The sequence below is a fragment of the Silene latifolia genome, chromosome Y (genome assembly GCF_048544455.1).
Source record: "Silene latifolia isolate original U9 population chromosome Y, ASM4854445v1, whole genome shotgun sequence".
In the NCBI taxonomy this organism is placed as follows: domain Eukaryota; kingdom Viridiplantae; phylum Streptophyta; class Magnoliopsida; order Caryophyllales; family Caryophyllaceae; genus Silene; species Silene latifolia.
The window spans coordinates 438852636-438858666 of NC_133538.1; positions in this window are offsets into that span (position 1 = coordinate 438852636).

Genomic DNA, 6031 nt, shown 5'->3' on the forward strand with positions numbered 1-6031 from the left:
ATTAAGCTTCAAATGTTGATTATTGAAGCTCAAACGTATATAATTAATGTATTAATTGCTATGATTATCTGTTGTGTTATGTTGTCATGTGTTTTGAGAGGATGCAATTGATTTTTCTGGTTGTCGTCCTCGTCTGAGTTCTGTTGAGTGGTATGCTCAGTTGTGCTGTGTTTTATTGGTGTATTTTTAAGTCTAGCTACACATCTCTTACATACAGGATATGCATGCTACTTATATAGGATCCACACAACTGTTTCATGTATGCAGTAGCAGTAGCTTGTGCATGTCCCTCCATTTTATTTTAATGTTCGCTATTTTGTGCTGGGTCATAATTCAGAAGAGTCTCACGTTTTGGGCTTAGTCCACAATTAGGATGCTATCTTAGGTCTTTGTTATTCTGGATACACATTTGTCACTTACGGAATACACATGCTTCTTTTACTGGATACACAAATTGCTTCATGTATCCGGTAGCATTAGCCTATGTATCTTCTAATATTAGCATGTGTTGCTGTGTTCATAGCTGTACTTTACCTCTAGATATTGATCTCTTACTGGCAGTGACTGACAAAGTGACAATATCTCTTTTAAAAATGGATGAAACTATTTTAATGTTCGCAATTTTTTGTGCTGGGTCATAATTCAGAAGAGTCTCACGTTTTTGGGCTAAGTCCACAATTAGGATGTCATCTTAGGTCTTTTGGTATTCTGAATACACATTTGTCACTTACGGAATACACACGATACTTTTACTGGATACACAAATTGTTTCATGTATCTGATAGCATTAGCCTGTGTGTCTTCCAATATTAGCATGTGTTGCTGTGTTCATAGCTGTACTTTTACCTCTACGTATACATCTCTTGCCTACAACATACACATGCTACTTCTATAGGATACACATACTACTTCTATAGGATACACATTTGTCACTTATGGATACACATGTGGGGGAGTTGTGTCGAAACAGAATTAAATTTCATCTTAGTTATTTTCAGTTTATTTTTTTTTAACTAATTTTATTTTTTTTTCTAACTTGCTAAAAATGTAGGTCCAGATAATTTATTCTTAATTTAGTCTACATAATCATCTATGGAAAATTGGTGCAATGGGTGTGTTGTTAATATTTTAGCAGAAGATAAAGAACAGTTTATTAGAAATTATGTCCCTGAAAAGCAAACGGGAATGGAGTTTTCATTTGATCCGTTAAAGGAAGTTACCCTCAATGGCACAAGCTATGAAGCACAATTTGATGTTTTTAATAATCAACATTTAATGAATGAGATCTTCACACGACTTGATTTGTACGAAGATAAGGCAAATATGGCAATGGTTTGTAGAAATTGGTGTCAACTCTTTCTCATACATCGAAATGCACCTCGTGTTGACATGGCATTCTTGGGGTCTTTAGTACTAAATGATTTGAATGGGGTACGGATTGCTCGTAGGGGTCCTAACATCCTTTATCAAAGCTGCAAATGTTTTTTAACGGACAATATGTTAGCGAAGTTCATCCTCCATTTTCACCAGGCAAAAAATGAAAGTCCTAATATGCATCTTAACATTCCGAAGTGTTGTTGTTGCTTAGAGCTCTGCCATCTGAGACAAGAAGCACAGCAATTTCCATTGCTGCAGATTTGCTAATTACTCGTGAAAATTTCTCTTTTTTTGATTTCCCTTTCCCGCTCGACATATAGCCCAAGCTAGTTTATGTGTAAATTTTCTCTTTTTTAGTAGTTATTATGTATAATTATGTAGTTGTTATAAACTTTTGTATAATTATGTACTTCTTTTGTATAATTTGTAGTAAGTTGATTAACATTTTGCGTACCCTCTATTTGTATTATAATTTTTTACTTTTGTATCCAATATTAGCAGCAATCTTCTAGTTTAATCACGGTCTCACAGAGGGTTCACCCTAAAGTGTTTCACGTTGTAATTTTATGATTTCTGTCTTGTCTTTTGATCCTTTTTCTGCTTGATAGATACATAGCTCTTATTGCTTAGGTAGATACATCTTTACAGTAGTTACATACTTACGTCTAGCACGCTAGATTCACTATTTAAAGTTTGATACGTGTGTCTGTCAAATGTCATTGTCTCACTTTCTTACAGATTTGTGCTTGCTATTTTTGCTTCCTATTCCATTTCTCTTCTTTACAATGTAAAATTCTTGTCATTCGTGAATAATGTATTTTGTCAATGGTATTTTTTTGGTTTATAGATACACTTGTTTTTAACCACACATTTTAATCATATTTTCACTATTTCTTTTACTGGTTACGCAAATCAATTCACACGCTAGATTCACTATTTCTTTTACTGGTTACGCAAATCAATTCATGTATCTGTTAGCAATATTCTATGCATTGTTTGGTAGATACATGAATTGATTCATGTATCTGTTAGCTACATTATATTTATGTATTTGTTAGCATAGATACACATCTGTCATTCACTGAATACACACGGTCTTTCTACCGGACACACAAATTGACTTATGTCTCCGCTGATTATATACATAGCTCGATAGATGCACCTGCTTTAGTAGCTAGATGCATCTGATTTAATAGGTAGATACATATCCTTATTTTATATAGATACATTTGCATTTGTTCTAGTATGCACCTGCTTTAATAGCAAGATACATATCCTTATTTTAATCAAATGGTTTAATTATTCTGTTAGGTTACAAATGGATAAGTTGATGATATATGATGGTGGTGCAAGTACAAGCAAACAAAACCAGAATGCTATTACTAAGAGAAGTCTTTCTAAGAAAGTTGGTAAAAGGAATAGGAAAGAAGATGATGATTTTGGGCAGTGTTATTTGAGAACACGGATGTCACCTAAAATGTTGTTAACATTTATCAACAACAATTTGAGTGCAAAACAAGTAGCCGATATAAAGGGCATGGGTTTTGGTGGCCTTCTTAATCTCCAGACAGATATGGTTCCAGGTGCTCTTGCTCATTGGCTTGTTACCAGATTCAACACATCGTCATGTTCCTACATGAAAGGGCAACTTCAAATAACGGATGAAGATGTTCATTTATCACTTGGTATTCCAATGGGTGCAAATGATGTCATGATAGCTTCGTCACCAGATAAAAGTGCTGCTTTCATTGAGTTTAAGAGTAGATGGTTGACACAATTCAATAACAAAGATCCCACAAAGGTTGATGTTAAGGACATACTATTGTTACTTATAAGCCAAAGAGACGGTGGGGAAGAGTTTAAAAGAAATTTTATTGTATTCATCGTCTCAGCACTTTTAATGGGCGTAAAAGAAACTTGTGCCAGCTTGCGTGTGTTGAAGTGTCTGCAAGATATTTCAGCTGTCTCATCATTTAACTGGTGTAAATTCACTCGACAGCAGTTTATTGAAGCTGTTAAAAATTGGAAAAGTTCTGAAAATGATAACTTTGCAGGGCCTATCATGGTGTTCGTGTTTATCTATCTTGATAGAGTATCCTTTAGTTACTTTTCAGTTCCTCGAGTTTTCCCAACAATAGCTTCATGGACGAAGGGAAGGATTCAATCTAGGCTTAAGGAGGAGATGAAAGACGGGTTTGGTACTGGAGGTGTTCTATGTCGTATTGTCAAGGGTACAGTTCAAGAAGTAAATTTCAGTATTCCAACACAATCAGATATGTCTGAGGCTTCCATTCAACAAGCGAGAGACTACGAGGATCCAAAGGTTACCGACAACCCGACGGTTAATGAGGATCAAAAGTCTACGAGACAAAGTGGCGAAGGACGAAAGAGCGATATTTTTCCGTTAAGAAATTGGCAGAAGATGCAAACATTCTTGCTCTTGCTTATTCTAGCTTCTCAAAGTCGCTGGCAGAAGCTAAAATGAACTATCCAGAGTGTAAGATTTACAACAGATGGCTCAAATGGCGTCTGCTTTAAGTGATTGTAGCTATTCATCAGATCCTACACCAAATGGATTGAATATTCCTGGAAACAAAGTTGAAAAGCCTGAGATAGTGGATGAGAATGGAGCTGACATGGTGAAAGAGAAAGGGGCTGAGAAAGTTAAAGAGCATGGAGCTGAGAAAGTGAATGGTGCTGGTTGTAATGAAGATGATAGTGAGGAGCAGGATCCACTTACTAAATTTGGGAAACTGAAATTTGAAAGTGAGGATGAGTTGTGGGCAGCTTTTGTTAAATTAGAGATTGCTTTGGGAAAACGGCCAGCAAATCATACAAGTAAGGTTAAGGAAAAAGCAACTTGTGTAATGGCTTCCGATCCTGTTGCCGTCAAGACCAAGGAAACGTCAGTTTCTCCTATTATTTTGGACTCTGAGTCGCAAGAGTTTGAGCCACTAAATTTTGAGAAAAAAGCAAAATCGTCATCATTTGTTCGTCGGTCTCCACGGTTTAATTACCCCTCTCCTCCAAAGTTTACACCTCCTTCCCTTCCATTGGATAAGGACTTTACCCCACCTTCATTTACATTACTTAGTTCAGAATCACAATCACAAGGAGATGAGTTTAAAAAGTTCTGTGAAAAGGCTGTAGATCTTGGAGACGGAATTGAAGTTGTAGAACCACTTGTTGTTGAACCCCTTTCTTCATGCCACCAAAAGAACCAGCCCCCATTACGAGAGGAATGCTTAAGAGAAAGAGAGTTGAAACTCAATTTTTTAGATCTCCTTTCCTTCAGAGAAGTATTCTAGTTGCTGGGAGTTTGAATAAATTTGAAAAAGATGTATTGGAATTTGTATTTTCAGAGTCAACTGAAGAAAGGTATGAATTTTTTTAACAATGTGTATGAATTTGTGTTACTTACTTGTTTTTAATTTGATGAATTTGTGTTACTAACTTTTATGTATACTTGTTTTATCCAGTGAGATTCTATTCTAATGTGAGGAACACAAACTTAGTCGTGCAGATTTGAAGACAATAGTAACAGGTGATAGGATCCCTAAATCTCTCATATACGCTTAGTGTTTCATTTTGAACAAAGGTGAAACACGCAGAGCTGCCAGTTCACCATATAGGGTGTATCTTCAGAAAACAGATGATAAAGTAACTTCTATAACTATCTCATGTTATTTTCGAAAGTAGTCATGTGTATCTCTTCTTCATTCATACTCACTGCATTTCTATTTTTTTTTTTAATGAGCAAGATCCTCGTACTGCTACTCATACTGCCGGCATTGATCACAATTTTGAAGGAGCAAATCTTGTAACTGCATATTGGGTTTTAGTGTACGTTAGGTTTTTTCATTAATATTTATTAATCATTGTGCCCAGTTTCCTATTATTTTTATCATGTGGTACTTATTTTTGTTTTTTGCAAACATGGAATTTGCAGATATTTGTTCCAATAATATCTGAGACGCCTTTTGTGTTTTGTTTTAACTTCATAACAATGAAGCTGGAAATTCTACATATCATGAAGCCAGAATCTGTCAACTATGCAACACTGATTCAGCCTACAGTATGTGACGATGGCTAATATGTTTTTATCATTCGTTTTTTGATTGTGTTTTTTTGGGTTTCCTATTAATTTGGTTTGTCTAAACTAATTTGTTAAATGCAGATACAATTTGTTATGAATTGCTTGGTCCAAAACAAGATTCCGTCTATAGAAGATGTCAAGGGTTAGTGACAGAGGAGTATATTCCGAAATCAAATTTGGGTGATGGAGTTGATTGTGGAATTTATCTCATGCGTTTGTTAGAGAAGTACAAAGGCACTAGAAAGGGTTTTCCTTTGGGTCTAAACGATGTAAGTTGTGATTCATATAGCATAAACTCAGTGTATGAGATTTATTTACTTGGTTGCATTGCTTTAAATTGCTAGATACATACATCTAGCTAGCTATATACACTTCAAAATAAAACATAAGTCGACTCAAGACAGAGTCTATATACATCTAATGGTTAACATATGTTTCAATTTCTTTTGTAGCACAATCAACTTAAGCTTTTTGCTACAAGAGTTTGCTCTGAAATTTGTTGTTTCAATGGTAATCAACTGAAGGATAAAGCCTTATCACAAGCTGGATCTTCGTGTT